This window comes from Myxine glutinosa, chromosome 12 (genome assembly GCF_964187855.1).
Source record: "Myxine glutinosa chromosome 12, kmMyxGlut1.1, whole genome shotgun sequence".
Classification (NCBI taxonomy): domain Eukaryota; kingdom Metazoa; phylum Chordata; class Myxini; order Myxiniformes; family Myxinidae; genus Myxine; species Myxine glutinosa.
In genome coordinates, this window is record NC_136272.1 from 434,400 (window position 1) to 454,247 (window position 19,848).

A 19,848-nucleotide genomic window follows, 5' to 3' on the forward strand; every position below is an offset into this window, starting at 1 on the left:
GGAGGAGGAGGAGAACAACCAGAATGATCATGTGTGTGTAATGCATGGAAGTGTGCAACCCACAGAGAGTGATAATGATTTGCTGACAGACTTTGGTGTGGCACAACGAGAAGACTCTGACTTGAACATGGTCATTACCTGGAAGGAGACAAACCGATGACCGGACTGGGAAGAGGTAGCAACTCTTACGCTAGACTTGAAAGTGTACTGGGGACAATGGGACAGTCTCAGCTTAGGTGATGGAGTACTTTACCGGAGGTGGGCAGTGGCCGCCACGAACAAGTATGTGTGGTTACTGGTAACACCACAGCGGAAGAAGTCTGAAATATTGGGGCACTATCACGGACCAAAGGCAATGGGCCACTATAGGGTAAATAAAACGCTAAAGAAGATCCGGAATTTTTTTTATTGGATCCATTGGAAAAGAGACGTGGAGGCCTGGTGTCGCAACTGTGATAAGTGTTCTGCTAAGAAGCGCCCCTCGAGGAAAGAATTATCCCCGTTGCAATTATACCAAGTAGGTGCACCCCTGGAGAGAGTGGCCGTAGATATTACAGGACCTTTTCCAGAAACCGCCTGGGGAAACCGGTACATCCTAGTCGCTATGGACTACTTTACGAAGTGGACCGAGGCTTATGCATTGGCAAGTATAGATGCGAATACAGTTGCGCGGGCACTTGTGGATGGTTTCTTCACCCGGTACGGCATCCCTTCTGAGCTACATTCGGATCAGGGAAGCAATTTTGAGTCTGAGGTTTTTCGAGCAATGTGCGATCTTCTAGGTATACGGAAAACTCGAACTACTCCTTACCATCCTCAATCCGACAGCATGGTGGAACGTTTCAATCGAACCCTAGGTACCCAGCTGGCAATGTATGTGAATGATACTCACACTGACTGGGATGAGGGGTTACCGCTGATTCTACTGTCATGCAGAACGGCGGTGAACGAAGCCACCGGTTGCACACCCGCACTCCTGATGTATGGTCGAGAACTAAGACCCCCCAGATTTGATTTATGGAGGACCACCCAATCAACACGTCCAGACCTGGCCCCACTATGTCGAAGGCCTACAACATGATATTGAACAGGCGTATCAGTTTGCTCGGGACAGGTTGCAGTGCTCCGGACAGTGCATGAAAACTAGGTACGACACACAAGCCCGGGGAAAGCAGTTTAAGGAGGGAGACCTGGTGTGGGTGAGCAACATGAGGCAGCGGAGAGGGCTCTGTCGCAAGTTTGCTGATTGTTGGCAGGGTCTGTGTCTAGTGATGAAGCAAGAAAATGACGTTATTTATCGCGTGCGGCAGGGACAGTGAGTTGCGCTACGCATCCTCCACCGGAACAGGCTGAGGGAATATAATGGGGAATCCATCCCCGAGTGGGTACGACTCGGCAAAAATAAGTTGGGGAAAAGACCGAAAACCCACACCCCAAATAACTGCACCCCACAACAGTATGACCCAGGGGATGGAATCGGTAATAACAATTTGGCCGGCCAAAGTGGAAGGGGAAAACGCAATATTCAGCATCCAGCTTATCTCCGCGACTATGACTTGATTTGAGAGGATGTGGGGATAGGTCTATCGGTAGGGGTTGTTGTCCTTGTTCCCCACTTCCCTCCCCTAGATTCGGCGGCAGCTACTGGCAATATTCTGCGTGGCATTCCCCATCTTCGCCTCAAGCTTGGAAGAGAGAGGGAGGGATGCAAATTGGTTACCTTGCTTGCTGTCGCTTGAATCCTGTAAACCATCAGGACGCAACAGCTGTTTTTGTTTTTTGTTGTTGTTTATGATTATTATTATTATTTTTGACTGTGCCATGCGACTCTATTGTGATGGAGGACCATGGTCCCTATGTTTTGAATTTTGTGTAAGTATATGTTCTGTGTTATAGGACTGTAGAGTAGAGAACCCGCATTTGTTTAGATTCGATTATATAGTCGAGACGCGACGTCTCTGGAAGAAGGATAGGAGCAGTGTTACACTCGTGGGGTGGATTGTTTAATGATGGCACACTCATGGGGCTGGGCTTGCAATGACGAGAAGCTGTGATTGTTGGGGTGTACCTTATGTGAAATTCCGGGCTGGCTGTGAAACCAGATTTGCTCTATTCTTTCTTCCTCCCCTATCGACTTTATTTTTATTATTTTGTTAAAAGAAAAACAAAGATCTTCTTTGTCGACTTTCTTCCTCCCACCAGAGCTCGACATAACTGAATAGAGAAAGAACCATTGGGAAAAAAGAAAGAAGAGGAGAGGGAGGAGAAAGAAGAGTGCGTCGGATCGGTGGAGAAAGGCGAAAACCGAATGCAGCACGTACGGTCCAAGTTTTGATGAGAAACTCGGTCTGTGTGAGCTTTTTGAGGATTTTTGATTAATCTCTCTGAGGGCTGCCTGTTGGAGAAACAGTCGGTGCAGGAGAGATTTGGGTGGAGGAGGCTTTTCTCGGTGCACGTGGGATCGATCGTGAGGAAGTGGGAGAGGGAGCCAGAAGCTTGTGCTCCTCATCAAGTTTCCTCTGAGCCAGCCGGAGGCAACGTGCGGCTTCATGGTCTTGCAGGAACTGCTCTGCGCAAGTCGTTCGTGGAGTTTGAAGACACCCACTGAGAAAGAATAGAGTGGAGGGGAGGTTCCACCCTCGGGACACGTGGCTGAGGCGAGGCAGCCAGGACGCCATCTGAAACAGGCCTGAATTCCCCTCCCCTCCCCTCCTCCCAGTTTTATTTTACCTTTTATTCCCTTTATATCCTGGCGAATATTTCTTTGTTATTTTGCTACCCTCTCCCTCCGCTTTGGGATTAGCTATAGATACCGGGTGGGTCGTTTATTTGTCTTGTCTGTTTTGTCTTGGCGCCTGTCTGTCCTTTAATTACTTGATCTTTGCCGCTGCATATCAGCGGGATTTCTTTTCCTTATGATTTATCTTTTCCTTGGTGTTGTACCCTGTGTTTTTTCTTGATTTTGAGTAAAGTATTTGCATTTATTCCCCTGTTTTGAATTTGCATTGCATTTATGAATTGGCATAATGTGTGTTGAAGATTGGGGGGCGGGGGGGGGGGTGTAAAAAGATTGCATAAGCATTTGGATGGGAGCTTCGCTTGGTCACTTCTGATTGCTCATGCGGCGCGACCCACCCACGGGGAAGGTATTGGTCTCCCGAGCACATCAATTAGGATCTCCGGAGCAATAGGCAGTACCCCGAGCCCTTCACACAAGGGCCAGGTCGTAACAACACACACACACACATATACATATATACACACATACACACACATACATATACATACACACACATACATATACACACACATACACACACATACATATACACACACACACACACACACACACACATATACATATACACACACATACACACATATACACACACACACACACATATATACATATACACACACACATATACACACACATATACACATATACATATACACACACGCACATATACAGTCACGCGAAAAAGTAAGTACACCCCATGTAAAGTTTTGACTTTTTTAACATATTTCAACATGAAGCTATTTGATCTTCATTTCAACAATATTGATAGATAAAGGTGATATAATATAACAAATATCATGAAACATTTACATTTTGTAGTCCATTGTATAATTTAAATAAACATAAATGCAATTTTCGCATGTGGAAAAAGTAAGTACACCCTTGGCTCTAAAAGGTGGTATTGCCCCCTTTGGCAGAAACAACCTCAAGTAGGCGTTTCTTATAACTGTTTACCAGTCTCTGACATCGACTGGGAGAAATTTTTGCCCACTCCCCCATGCAGAATTCTTTCAGCTGTGCGATGTTTGAGGGGTTTCTTACATGCACAGCTTGTTTCAAATCCCCCCACAACATCTCGTGGAATTTAGATCCAGGCTTTGACTTGGCCATTCCAGAACCCTCCACTTCTTTCTTTTCAACCATTCCTTGCTGGATTTACTGGTATGTTTAGGGTCATTGTCATGTTGCAATGTCCACCTTCGGTTGAGCTTCAACTTTCCGACAGATGGCCTCACATTCTCCTCAAGCACCCTCTGGTCCAATGAAGAATTCATCGTGGATTCTATGATGGTGAGCTGCCCAGGCCCTGATGCAGCAAAGCTGCCCCAAACCATAATATTTCCACCACTATGCTTTACAGTTGGTATCAGGTTCTTGTGGTCAAATGCTGTCTTTGGTTTTCGCCAAACATGTGTTCTGGTACTGTGGCCAAATAGCTCTACCTTTGACTCATCTGTCCAGAGCACATTGTTCCAGAAGTGCTGGTCTTTGCATAGGTGTTCATTGGCAAACTTTAGTCTTGCCCTGATGTTCTTTCTGGACAGCAAAGGTTTCCTCCTGGCACAGCTCCCATGGAGATCAAATTTGTGCAGCCTCTTTCTAATGGTAGACTCGTGCACTTTGACATCAACAGTGGCAAGAGCTACCTGTAGGTCCCGTGATGACATTCTGGGGTTCTCAGAGACTTCTTTCAGCATGTTGCGGTCTGCTCTCGGGTTGAACTTGCTGGGGTCTCCTGGCCTGAACAAGTTGGTAGTTGTTTGGAATCTTCTCCACTTGTAGATGATCTTCCGGACAGTCGAATTATTGATTTCAAATTGTTTGGAGATCTTTTTAAATCCCTCCCAGACTCGTGGGCCTCTATAACCTTCTTTCTGAAGGCCTCGGAGAGCTCTTTTGATCTCGGCATTGTGACGCCGCACACTTCAACAACAAAGAGCAAACCAAACTAAATGTCTGAGGTTTAAATGAGACAGGTTCTTCCAAGATCCTCTCTAACGATGTTCTAATCATTTGCACCTGAGCTGGTGCACCTGATTCTAATTTTAGGTATTTGAAGTAGTGATAAATGTAGGGGTGTACTTACTTTTTCCACATGCGAAATTTGCATTTGTGTTTATTTAAATTATACAATGGACTACAAAATGTAAATGTTTCATGATATTTGTTATATTATATCACCTTTATCTATCAATATTGTTGAATCACTCCTTCATTCCTCTTTTCTCCCGCCTCTGGAACAAACTCCCTCACTCTCTTCAATCCCACTCTACCCTCCAGGTCTTTAAAACAGCTGTTCACCACCATCTCTTATCCTCTCCCATCCAAAACCTTGATCTTTTCTACCCCCGCTAATTTCGGTCCCCATGTGTTTTATACCTCTCCCCCCCCCCCCCCCCCCCCCCTTCCCTTCCCACGCCTCCTGCCCCCAAGCCCTCTCCCTCCCACACTACTCCCTGCTCTCAAATGTTGTGGTTGTGTGCTTCCCCTTCTCTCCCCATCTTGGCTTCCGCTCCCTCTTTTTGTATATTTTGTTTGTCTGGTTGATTTGTTTGTGAAATAAATGTTAGCTCTTTCACGAGCCTCGATTCAGTATACAAAAAAAAAAAAAAAAAAAAAATGAAGATGAAATAGCTGTATGTTGAAATATATTGAAAAAGTCAAAACTTTACATGGGATGTACTTACTTTTTCACGTGACTGTACATATACACACATAAACACACATATACACATATACATACACACACACACACACACACACACACAGACATATATACATATACACACAAACACATATACACATACTGTTACGTGCTCACCCCCAAACCCCAGTCATGGTGTACCTCCGAGCCCCGAAAGGAGTCACAGCAGAAAGATGTGTTATTATGTGTGCCAATGACCAATAGTGAAACCACACCAATCAATCGATACAAAAACCAAGTATTGTATTAAAACCACACAATAATAACAAGTAACACACGTACAAGAAAACCTCACTTGCACAGCAAACACCATATAATTTCTATGATGGTACCACCAGTTTCTTAACTCAATAACTCAGGTTACTCCACGTAAGCGAACTGTAACACCCACAAAGTCACTGTCACGACACCAGGTCAAAGTCGATCCACGCTCCGGGGATCACAAGAAAAAAGGTCGCACCGAGACCTGAACCCAGGACGGCTGACAGTCGACGCTGCAGACGAGCCGCTGGGTGAGAGGTCGGGCCGACATTGGTCAGGTAAAAGTTCACCCAAAAGGCGACTGGGAATTCACACCTTCATTTCACCAGTTCAAAGAGTGGCAGAAGGCGAAGGGTACGGGAGCAGAAACAGCAGAGCATGAAAGTTATAAGGCAGCCAGGAAGGCTGCAAAGAAAGAGGTAGCAAAGGTGCAGGAGGCATGTAGGAAAATGTTCGGAGAATGCTTGGATTCGGAAGAGGGTCAGAAAGCAGTATTCAGGATTGCAAAGCAGATAGCGAAAGAGAGATGTGATGTGATGGGGGTGAGTTGCTTGAAGGATGAAGTGGGACAAATCGTTGTCGACCCAGATGGAATTAAAGGAAGATGGAAAAGATATATGGAAATGCTGTTGAATACAGAGAATGAATGGGATGGCAACATAGAGAGTAACCCAGTTTTAGGACCGGCAGAGAAGATAACTGAGAAGGAAGTTGAGGAAGCGATAAAAGCAATGAAGAGTGGAAAAGCGGGAGGGCCGACGGGAGTTGTGGGAGATATGTTGAAGGCAGCAGGAAGTTGGGGTGTGAAGAGAATGACAGAGATCTGTAATCTGGTGGTGAAAGAAGGCCGCATTCCAGTGGATTGGGAACTGAGTACCCTCGTCCCTCTATACAAGGGGAAAGGTGACCCTCTGGAGTGTGGCTCGTACCGAGCGATAAAGTTATTGGAGCATGGAATGAAGGTATTGGAAAGGGTGTTGGAGAGGAGGATAAGGAAGAAAGTGAAGATCGACGAAATGCAGTTTGGATTTATGCCAGGAAGAGGAACGACAGATGCGCTTTTCATTGTGAGGCAGTTGCAGGAGAAGTACATGGATAAGAGGAAGAAGTTGTTTTTTGGGTTTGTTGATCTGGAGAAAGCATTCGATAGGGTTCCACGCAAAGTATTGACATGGGCATTGAGGAAGTTAGGAGTGGAGGAATGGTTGATCAGAGTAGTGATGGCAATGTACAAAAGAGCACGCACAGCTGTAAGGACGAAGGACGGGAACAGTGGTGAGTTTGAGGTGAAGGTGGGCGTGCATCAGGGGTCGGTACTAAGTCCACTACTATTTGTAGCTGTGATGGAGGTGCTGGCTCAGACCGTAAAGGAGGGTTTACCGTGGGAGTTGTTGTATGCAGATGATCTGGTGTTGATTGCGGAAAGTATGGATGGACTGAAGGAAAAGATGAACAAGTGGAAGGAATGTATGGAGACAAAAGGTCTGAAGGTGAATATCGGAAAGACAAAGGTGATGGCAAGTGGTAAAGCATGTGGTGAGGTGGAAAGAACTGGGAAGTGGCCGTGTGCTGTGTGCAGGAAGGGTGTCGGAGTGAACTCCATTCAATGTACAATGTGTGCTGAGTGGGTTCATCAAAAATGTAGTGGTCTGAGAGGGTCATTAACCAGTGTGGCAGCTACATTCAAATGTAAGGTGTGCACAGAGGGAGCTGCAGATGGAGGAAATGTTGAGTTGGATCTTGGAGATGGCGTGAAGCTGGAAGGTGTGAAAACATTTTGCTACCTCGGAGACATGCTGAATGGAGAAGGTGGATCAGACTCGGCAACGGTTGCTCGAGTGAGATGTGCATGGAAGAAGTTTCGGGAACTGAGTGGCGTGCTGATGAGGAGGAGAGTGTCGCTGAAGCTGAAGGGAAAGGTGTATGCTGCATGTGTGAGAAGTGTTATGATTTATGGGAGCGAGACATGGGTAATGAACGTAGAGCAGCAACGATGGCTGGAAAGGGTGGAAATGCGAATGGTTCGATGGATGTGCGGAGTATCGTTGAGAGAGAGGAAGACAAATGATGAATTGCGAAAGATGATGGGAATATTGCCTGTGATTGATGCTGTGAAGAGGAACAGGTTGAGATGGTTTGGTCATGTATTGAGGAAGGATGAAAGTGACTGGTTGAGAAGAGTGATGGAAGTTAATGTAGAAGGAAGTAGAGGACGGGGAAGACCGAGAAAGACTTGGCTAAAGATGGTGGAAGAAGAAATGCGGGCAAGGGGGTTAACAAGGAGAGATGCAGAAAATAGGGCAAAATGGAGAAGATTGTCATGGGGACCGCAAGGCTAACCCCCGCTCTAGCAGGGAACATGGCCTTAAAATGCATGTTGTTGTTGTTGTGTTGTATTTCACCAGGCAATGACGCTGACATGAACGAGCAGCAGTTCCCAAGCGGAGAATTGCGAATTCCCAAGAGAAATCCACGACACACACGAAAACCAGGTGAATCGCTGGTGCGAGGTGAAAATGGCTGGCGTGAGGTGAAATGGCAGACTGGCCCGTAATGGAGGCGTACCGGCTCTCCTGCGATGATTCACTTTCGGAACCAACAGCAAAACCCGTCACGCAGGTTTATCTGCCACAACAATAACGACACTGTCACAGGAATCCCTTTCCCAGGGAAACCAATATTCGCTGGTGACCAATATCCAACAGCATCTGCTCGACACCTCGAAGCAGATTGGCCTTTCTTTCCTGATCTCACTTGATCCACTCCAGCCTCTTCTTCTTCCTCTTCCGGTGTCTCCCGATCCATTTCGTTTTTCTTTTCAAACACGATTTTTTACCTTTGAAAACAGTTATCTCCATTTCACACTCAAACTATAACAATAATAGTATCTGAAACTAAAAATGCTTCCAGTGGATGAAAACCACAAAGACGGAAGTGATGAATCCGTAACACTCCCCTCCCTCAAGAAAGAAAGTTTGAACATAGTGAAAACTTTCTTTTCATGCAAAAACCCTCTTTAACAAACAAAAGTAAAACTCACACCCAAAACTACCAATCAACCTATGGCTGATCAACTCACGTGAGCAACAATAATTAATATTCCCCAGAAGAAAGCAACAAAACTTCCAAACAACCTCCAGGAATTTTCAAAGTTATTTCACTCTGGATAAAGCATCGGCAACGACATTGTCCCTGCCCTTTACATGCTCAATTTCCAAGTTGAACTCCTGCAAAGACAAACTCCATCTCCTCAACCTCTGATTTATATTTTTCATTTTTTGAATGAAGGTTAAGGGGTTGTGATCAGTGAAGACTTTTAACTCTGCATTATCTTGCACCCTGACTACAGGCACGACAGGTGAGACAGGACCCATTTTTTTCCCAGGCTTCCTCTCACAATATTTTTTCAGTCGGTTGACATGACACAGCTGCCGCTTTTTCCGTCGGTCGGGAGTTGTCACCATGTAATGTGTTTCATTAACCCTCCTTTCGATTGCATCGGGACCAAAATACCTAGCCTTTAGTGGCTGAACTGGCGCAGGAGCAACACTAACACCCGGTCCTCAGGATTGAAATTTCTTGTCTGAGATTTCTTGTCATGTCTCACTTTCATTTTATCCTGTGTCACTTTCAAGTTTCTTCTCGCAACTTCGCAAGCCTTTGCCAATCTGTGCCTAACCGTTGACACATACTCTACCACTGTTGACTGTGACTCCTCCTGTAGCCACTGTTCTTTCACCAATTTCAATGGTCCTCGAACGGTGTGTCCAAACACAAGTTCAAAAGGACTGAATCCCAATGACTCCTGAACAGTTTCTCTCGTAGCAAACAACAATAAGGGTATTCCCTCATCCCAATCCTTGTCACATTCAAAACAATACGTTCTGATCATATTCTTCAATGTCTGGTGAAACCTTCCCAAGGCCCCTTGGCTCTCGGGATGGTAAGTACTTGAGCTTACTTGTTCCACTCCCAACAGGTGTACCACTTGCTGAAAAGGCGTTGACATGAAATTGGAACCCTGATCAGACTGGATGACCTTAGGTAGGCCAACAAAAGTGAAAAATTTAATCAAGGCCTTCGCAATAACTGCCGCAGTAATTTTTCTAAGAGGGACTGCCTCTGGGAACCTTGTAGAAGCGCACATGATGGTCAGCAAATATTGATGTCCAGGCTTAGTTTTAGGTAAAGGGCCTACACAGTCAATAATGACATGGCTGAATGGCTCTTCAAAAGCTGGAATTGGTTTTAAAGGTGCAGAGGGGACTTTCTGATTAGGTTTTCCCACCAGCTGGCAAGAGTGGCAAGATTTACAGAACTCTGCCACATCACGTCGCAATCCTGGCCAGAAAAAATGTACGAAAATTCTGTCATGTCTTGTTCACTCCAAGGTGCCCGGCCAAAGGTGTCTCATGTGCCAAACTCAATATCTCCTTCCGGTACGGCGGTGGCACCACAATTTGGTAATGAACTTTCCACTCATCATTTGCTGCCACCTCTGGTGGTCTCCATTTTCTCATGAGTATTTCCCCTTTCATGAAGTAACCAACAGGTATCTTCATGGCCTCTTCCTCTGTAATGGCTTTATCAATCAAACTCCGGAGCTCCGAATCTTTGTGTTGTTCTTTAAAAAGTCTCTTTCGAACAAGCACCGTTTGTTCAGCCTCGTTCCCAGATGTCTCCGACGGACACTCCATTTTCTCTTTTGTTCCAGATGCCACCTTTTCCTTAGGTTCCTTGATGTCACTCCCTTTCCTATTATCTCTTCCCGACTTTTCATCCAATATCTCTAGGGAACCCAAATCCATATCACCTTCCTTCTCCTTCTCTTCAGAGCACTTCCTACCCATAGCACGAGTCACTGCACAGGATGGAAAGATACCCGGATTCTCCTGCTCTAACTGTGCTGTGTTATTTTCCATACTGGGCTTTTCAACCAACATCGGATTACCAGAAACTCGACCCCCGGCCAAATCATTCCCGATAATAAAAGAGATTCCCTCTACAGGAAGAGTGGCTTGTAACCCCACAGTGACCGGTCCTGACATCAACTCAGACTTTAAATGGATGACATGAAGAGGAGCTTTAACATAGCCACCAACCCCCTGTAAGAGAACACTAACCCCAGTTGCCGTCTTCTCCGACAATGGCAAAATGCCCTCAAGCATCAAAGATTGATGTGCTCCTGTGTCCCTCAATACCCAAACAGGTCTCTGGTTAGTTAAGTCCCCATCCAGTGACACAAACCCCTCGGAAATAAAAGGTTTGTAACCCTCTTGAACAAGGTCGTTCTGTGATGCCGTAACTTTGGCATGGGAACCTTCACAAGGCACTGTCCTCCAAGGACGATTTCTCGCATTGGCCAACGCATTCGGAGTTGCACTAGTCTGACTCCGATCCTGATTTTTCCTTTTCAGGGCGTAACATTGGGACATCAAATGCCCAGATTACTTGCAAAAAGCACAAGTAGGCCCGGAGGAAAAACCGGTGGTCTGCCTCCGGCCCCCCGGAAGATAGGTCTGCCTTGGAACTGCAGTCTTCTGATCCCTAAAAGTCACGGTATCGGATTTGTCCCCATAGTCCTCTCTAGGCCGCCTCCATGAAAATTTGTTCTCCGAACCTGATTTACCATAACTCCCCAGGCTAACTCTAGGCAGGAAGTTAGGTTTGTGGAACCCCATCCGGTGTGCCAAGGCATAGTCATCTGCCACTGTTGCTGCCTCATACAACTCCGGTACCTTTTTGTCATCCAGATGTACTTTAATGTCTGCGTGGACACACTGTTTGAACTCCTCCACCAAGATCAATTGTCGTAAACGGTTGAAGTCTTTCCCAATCTCCTTCGAGTCACACCACCTATCAAACATGGTTTCCTTCATTCTGGCAAACTCCACATGGGTCTCACTCTCCCTCTTCCTGGCATTCCTAAATTGTTGTCGGTAAGCTTCAAGGACCAATTCATAGGCTTTGAGAATGGCTTTCTTCACCATCTCATAATCTGCACATTGGTCAATCGGTAAAGCTGAATAGATATCTTGAGCTTTACCCACCAGAACACTTTGTACTAACATAGTCCAGGACCCCACAGGCCATTTTAACATTTGAGCCACCTTCTCAAAGTGTAAAAGGAACTTGGCTACCTCCTTTTCATTGAAGGGTGGAACCAGCCTCACATGCCTACCAACATCCCAAGAATTCTGACTGGTTGTCGAACTAGCCGGCATGGATACTATTTCTCTCCATTCCCCCAGTAATTCAAGCTCCTTGAGTTTAGGTTCCCTCTGATACTCCATGTCCCATTCCTTTAATTCTCTTTCGGCTCTCCTTTCCTCTGCTCTTTCCTCTGCTCTTCTCTCCTCAAGTTCTCGTTCCTGTTCTGCTCTTTCCTTTTCTGCTTTCCTTTCCTCTGCTCTTTCCTTTTCTGCTTTCCATTCCAACTCTTTTAACCTTTCCTGGCTCTGCAGTTGCATCTCCATTTTCCAGAGCTCCATATTTCCTTTTTCCTCTGGTAACCAATCCAAAGCTACCTCTTCCCATGTTTCTTGTCCCACTAGAATGGTACAAAGTGTCCCACTTGTCCCACTTGAATGGTACAAAGTCCCACTAGAATGGACAATGTCAGTACAAAGTGATCTGGGTGGTAAAGCTCACTACCACCAATGTCTGAATCTCTGCTTTCTTCATACTAACTCGGACCTCCAAGTTACAATATTTGGCCAATATCATGAGTTCCGATCTTTTTAACGCCAGGAACTGTGCCTCGTTAGGGGACGTCGCAAACTTTTCTACTTCAAACACCATGGTGACGATTAGCTAGCACCTGTTAACCTTCACACAAAAATTCCAACTTTTCAGAAATACAAATTTGGGAACGTTAGAAAATTTCAAATTTGGGAATTTTGGGAATGTTAGGGAATTATATCCCGGACGAGCCCCCAATTTCTGTTACGTGCTCCTCCCCAAACCCCTGTCATGGTGTGCCTCCGAGCCCCAAATTGAGTCACGGCAGAAAGATGTGTTATTATGTGTGCCAATGACCAATGGTGAAACCACACCAATCAATCGATACAAAAACCAAGTATTGTATTAAAACCACACAATAATAACAAGTAACGCACGTACAAGAAAACCTCACTTGCACAGCAAACACCATATAATTTCGATGATGGTACCACCAGTTTCTTAACTCAATAACTCACGTTACTCCACGTGAGCCAACTGTAACACCCAAAAATTCACTAACACGACACCAGGTCAAAGTCGATCCACGCTCCGGAGATCACAAGAAAAAGGTTGCACCGAGACCTGAACCCAGGATGGCTGACAATCGACGCTGCAGACGAGCCGCTGGGTGAGAGGTCAGGGCGACGTCGGTCAGGTAAAAGTTCACCCAAAAGGCGACTGGGAATTCACACCTTCAGTTCACCAGACAATGACGCTGACATGAACGAGCAGCAGTTCCCAAGCGGAGAACCGCGAATTCCCAAGCTAAATCCACGACACACATGAAAACCAGGCGAATCGCTGGTGTGAGGTGAAAATGGCTGGTGCGAGGTGAAATGGCGGATGGGCCCGTAATGGAGGCGTACCGGCTCTCCCGTGATGATTCACTTTCGGAAACAACAGCAAAACCCGTCATGCAGGTTTATCTGCCACAACAATAACGACACTGTCACAGGAATCCCTTTCCCGGGGAAACCAATATTCGCTCGTGACCAATGCCGAACAGCATCCGCTCGACACCTCGAAGCAGATCGGCCTTTCTTTCCTGATCTCACTTGATCCGCTCCAGCCTCTTCTTCTTCTTTCGGTTTCTCCCGATCCATTTCGTTTTTCTTTTGAAACACAAATTTTTACCTTTGAAGACAGTTATCTCCATTTCACACTCAAACTATAACAATAATAGTATATGAAACTAAAAATGCTTCCAGTGGAGGAAAACCACAAAGTCGGAAATGATGAATCCGTAACAATATACACACGCACACACACACACACACACACACACACACACACACACACACACACACACACACACACACACACATACCCACACACACACACACACACACACACACACACACACACACACACATATACACACACATACCCACACATATACACACACATACATATACACATATACATATACAAACATATATATACACATATACATATACACACACACGTACATACACACATACATATACACATATACATATATATATACACACACACACACACACATACATATATACACACACACACACATATATATACATATACACACACATAGATATACATATACACACACATATATATACACACACACATATACATATACACACACATACACACACACACATACACACACATACATACACACACACACACACACACACACACACACACACACACACACACACACACGGGAATGGGTGACTCTGATCAGGCAAATACTATAGAGTTTAAACTTCACTGCCGAGAACCAAACAATCATAAAAGAATAACTAGAACTGCACGCAGGAGAGAGCATACCTCCGCCCAGTTGGCCATATCACTCAATGATGAAGAATCACTTTAAAATTATATAATTATCATATGCGAATCCATATTGAGATCTTCACCAAAATCGAATCGATTTTCCTTGTCACACACCCAACCGGTCCACCAAGTTTCGTACAAATCCGTCCACAACCTTTTGAAATCTCCTGCTATGTATCGTTTTGTCCCTATCTCCCAATGGTGAAGAATCACTTTAAAAATTCTACTAGCCGGATCCAAATCCGGATCTTCACTAATATCGAACCATTTCGTCCTTGTCACATACGCTAGCTCTCTGCCAAATTTCGTCTGAATCCGTCCACAACTTTTTGAGATATCCTGTTCACAACCAAACAAATGAAAAATCACTCATAGAGTGACACTTGGCAAAAGAGAACAAAGTAGAATGGCACTCGGTAGAGCATCCTTTTGACTTCACAAATAATTGGGAGTTGAATTATGTGACCTGATGTGCAAATCTTCTTCAAATGAAGTTAATCAGATGAAAATTGTCAATTTTAGAAATTCGGCCTATGTTGACCTTTTGGCCTATGTTGACCTCAAAAAGAGTTTGTGGTTTCAGTAACCTGATAGATATGCAAATCCGATTCAGATTTCAAGTCAATCGGAAGAAAATTGAGGATTTTAGAAATCTGGGAAGAGTGGTTGACCTTTGGCCGATGTTGACGTTTTGGCCGATGCTGAGCTCAAAATTAGTTGGTGGTTGAATTCAGTAAGCTGAAATGAAAATCCTATTCAGATTTCAAGTCAATCGGATGAAAATTGAAATAAGTGGTTGATCTTTGGCCTATGTTGACCTTTTGACCTATGCTGAGCTCAAAAATAGTTGGTGGTTTAATTCAGTTAGCCGATTTTTTGGGGATTTTTTTTTGGATACAACATCGAGGCTCGTGTAAGAGCTAACATTAATGACAAACAAACAGACACAAGACGAAACTAGATGGTATTCATAGAATACTTACCCTGCGCAGTCAACTTGGTGTGAGCCAACTCTTCTGTTTTTGAACGTTTTTCTTTCTTTGATCCAATATGGCTGCCAGACCACGTGAGCGATGACATCAATTTATATTCTCTAAATAATTGTTGCATAGATCATGCTCAATAAATTTCAAACTGATCAGACTAAGCATTGTCCCTGTCGAATTATGACGTCATAATTATGGCACCGGTGACGTGTCATCGTTTACACCTATTCCCCATATGTAGTTATTTACAATGAGCCACGTTTAAATTTTTTCCACAAGCGCTTTTGGAGATATGGAGGTGCAAAGTTTTTCGGATTTTCCAAGATGGCGCCTGTAACATATTACCTATGACGTCATGATTATCATTAAAATATTCTAATGGAGGAGGTGCTCCCATGGTGAAAATTTTGTGTCCATCAGACCAACAGTTGCTGAAATGTTTAAAATAATGATTACACGGATAAGTGTTGTATTTGTCGAATTATGACGTCATAACGAAGGCACCGATGACATCATTAACATGTCGTATTCCCCATGCGGAGTCGGTGACAATGAGCCAGGTCTCAATTTTTTTCCATGGAGTGGTTTCAGAGATGTAGAGGTGCGAAGTTTTTCCAAGATGGCGCCTGTACCACGTGACCTATGACGTCATAATAATAATTGAAATATTCCACAGGTGGAATGGTGAAATGATGGTCATCGGTACTTTAATTATGACGTCATAATTCGACAAGTACAACGCTTGATTCGATCAGTATGAATTTTTTTTCTCTGCAATTCTTCGTCCATGGAGGGTTTTCTCCATGGAGACATCTCGTGTCTGCAAGACACGAAATTTTCACCATGGAGGGTTTTCATCCGATCGACTTGAAATCTGAATAGGATTTGCATATCAGCTTTCTGAAAACAACTACAAACTATTTTTTAGGGCAACATAGGCCAAGAGGTAAACATAGGCCAAATGTCTAAAAAATTCTAAATTTTTCTTTAAAAAAAAAAAAAAAAAAAAATCATCAATTTTCATCCGATTAACTTAAACTTTGAAGACGATTTGCATATCCGGTCACTGAATTCAACCACTAATTATTTTTAAGGTCAAAAGGATGCTCGACCGAGCGCCATTCTACTTTGTTCTGTTTTGCCAAGTGTCGCTCGACGAGTGATTTTTCATTTGTGTTTGTTTGTGTGTTTGGCTGTCCGCTCACTTATACTTGCCTACAGGTCACTATTTTAAACCGATCTTCAAGAAACTAAATTCTATTTTCACCTTCAACTCGATCAGAAATTCAACTATTTTTGAGATTAACATAGGCCATAAGGTCAACATAGGCCATAAGGTCAACATAGGCCATAAGGTCAACATAGGCCATAAGGTCAACATAGGCCAGATTTATAAATTGTCAATTTTAATCCGATTAACTTAAAATTTGAAGACATCCGATCAAGATGAAATTTCTTGAGCGTCATCTGGTGATACATTGGTGGAAAAAAAACCAAAACGATGACGTCATCGGTTACATGGTTCGGCCGCCATATTTGTTTTAACACTAAAGCCTTAAAAAACACTAAAAACACGTCTTGACGAGGGTCTGCAATCTCTGATTGCTCTTTCTTGTTTTTTCATGCCATGGGCAAACTTTGGTACATCCGGGTGATGAAGGTTGTGGTCATGTTTCTTCGGAATTGCATGTGTAGTTTCAAAGATGAAAGCAAATTCCTATTTTGGAGGGTCAGACCTCGACCCATGTTGAGCCCCCATAAACCCCCGTACACCTCGATTTTATTCGTGCTGTAAACAAACTTTGGTACATCCCGGGTGGTGAAGGTTGTGGTCAAGTTTCATGGGTATGATGTGTGTAGTTTCAGAGGAAAAAGCAAATTCCTATTTTGGAAGGTCAAACCTGGATCCACTTTGACCCGCGGTAGACCCCCTTATGCCCCGATTTTTTTTCATGCCGCGAACAAACTTGAGTTGCAACATACCATATATCATTTGTGTCAAGTTTGGTCACAATCGCAACGGTAGTTTCGGAGAAGAAGTTGCAAGTGTTTACAGACTGACGGGCTGACGACGCGCCATCACATAAGCTCCCCGGAACTACATTCCACGTGACCTGAAAATGGTCCATGCTGCTTCCTTGCTTCACACGCAGTATTTAAGAAGGACAACCATAGAGCATGGATAGACAACCATCCAGCGTGGACAAACAACCATAGAGCATGGATAGACAACCAAACAGCGTGGACAAAGAACCATAGAGCATCGACAGACAAACAGCCATAGAGTGTGAACAAACAACCATAGAGCGCAGACAAACAACCATAGAGCGCAGACAAACAACCATAGAGCGCGGACAAGTGTGGCAATCATAGAGTATTAGCTTGAGGGCAAAATGGCCTCATCCTGTTAGTTCCTTGAAAGAAAACTTGTATTATTTTGTAATTTTTAATCAAATCTTCATTTTTGCTCATTAAATAATTCCATTTTCAACATCATATGCTAACATTTTATTATATCTTATAATTGGATCTCATTACCCCTCATTTACATCATAAATGTAGTCTATATATAGACAGAGACAGAGAGAGACAGAGACAGAGACAGAGAAGAAGATGGACAGAGACAGAGAAGAAGATGGACAGAGGCAGAGGGGCAGAGAGGCAGAGGCGCAGAGGACAAGAGAGGCAGTGAGGCAGTGAGGAAGAGAGGCAGAGGGACAGAGGGGCAGAGGGGCAGAGGGGCAGAGGGGCAGAGAGGCAGAGAGGCAGAGGGGCAGAGAGGCAGAGAGGCAGAGGGGCAGAGAGGCAGTGAGGCAGTGAGGCAGTGAGGAAGAGAGGCAGAGAGGCAGAGGGACAGAGGGGCAGAGAGGCAGAGGGGCAGAGAGGCAGAGGGGCAGAGAGGCAGTGAGGCAGTGAGGCAGTGAGGCAGAGAGGCAGAGAGGCAGAGGGGCAGAGAGGCAGTGAGGCAGTGAGGCAGAGAGGGAGAGGGGCAGAGGGGCAGAGAGGCAGAGAGGCAAAGAGGCAAAGAGGCAGAGGGGCAGAGAGGCAGAGGCGCAGAGAGGCAGTGAGGCAGTGAGGCAGAGAGGCAGAGAGGCAGAGAGGCAGAGGGGCAGAGAGGCAGAGAGGCAGAGGGGCAGAGAGGCAGAGAGGCAGAGGGGCAGAAGGGCAGAGAGGCAGTGGGGCAGAGGGGCAGATTGGCAGAGGGGCAGAGAGGCAGAGGGGCAGAGAGGCAGAGGGGCATGCAGAGAGAGGTGCAGACAGAGGCACAGAGAGAGGCACAGAGAGGCGCAGAAAGAGAGAGACATAGAGAGAGAGACATGGAGAGAGAGAGACATGGAGAGAGAAACATGGAGAGAGAGACATAGAGAGAGAGACATGGCGAGAGAGACATGGAGAGAGAGACATGGAGAGAGAGACATGGCGAGAGAGACATGGAGAGAGAGACATGGAGAGAGAGAGACATGGAGAGAGAGACATGGAGAGAGAAACATGGAGAGAGAGAGACATGGAGAGAGAGAGACATGGAGAGAGAGACATGGAGAGAGAAACATGGAGAGAGAGACATAGAGAGAGAGACATGGCGAGAGAGACTTGGAGAAAGAGACATGGAGAGAGAGACATGGAGAGAGAGAGAGACATGGAGAGAGAGACATAGAGAGACAGACATAGAGACATAGATAGACAGACATGGAGAGAGAGACATAGAGAGACAGACATAGAGAGACAGACATAGAGACATAGATAGACAGACATAGAGAGACAGACATAGAGAGACAGACATAGAGAGACAGACATAGAGACACAGACATCGGGAGACAGACATAGGGAGACAGACATAGGGAGACAGACATAAAGGGAGATATATGGAGAGTGAAGGTTTAAATACCGAATTGAATAGGCCTGCGATGGTGAGGAGCACAAAGTTGCTGCTGTTTCAGTTGGATGGGAGAAAGGCAGAAGCAAACTGAGAAAGCAACGAATCAGGAAAAGGGAAGGGTCTATGGTTGTATGAGAGGGGGGGCTAGAAAAGGACGGGATGAGAGAACAGTGTGGAGGGGGTTGAGGAAACAGAGGCTTAACAGTTCAATTCCAAATCCTACAGGAAAACGTTTGGCTGGAATTGCAATCGGAGTTCTGGTGCATTGAACTGTAAGGCTTGTGATGGTGTGGGCAACAGGCCAGAAAGCGAAGGAAGACGACGAAGTATCGGAGAATACGACGGGGCAAGGCTGGGGCCCACGTCCATGTGGCAATTTGACAACGATCGGAAGGTCATCTGTTTGCAATCATGACACGAGATGCCAAGACCATCAAGTCTGGTTGGATATTCAGGAAGTAAACAACAAACTGGAATTCCATTTTAATGAAATTGTTATTCAATGCACAAATGTGAAAGGATGCTGGGTACCCTCGAGGGAGTAGAGGAGAAGAGTGGGAAAAACATTTTGGGAAAAATATGGGATGGAGACTATTGGATTGCACAAGATGAGGAATATGTTTGGACAACGTGTCAGGGAAATCCTCCCATGGAGGAGTGGAAGGGAATGTTGGGA

General features: G+C 45.0%; 1 protein-coding gene across 1 annotated transcript in view; it reads right to left on the reverse strand.

Moving 5' to 3' along the window:
• LOC137438265 (epiphycan) overlaps positions 1-19,557 on the reverse strand; it is a 188,698-nt gene extending 169,141 nt beyond the window's left edge. The window contains exon 1 of the mRNA XM_068133381.2: positions 19,182-19,557. The gene's annotated coding sequence lies outside the window, so the exon portion shown is untranslated. The remainder of the gene's footprint in view (positions 1-19,181) is intronic.
• Between the last annotated feature and the right edge of the window lie 291 nt (positions 19,558-19,848).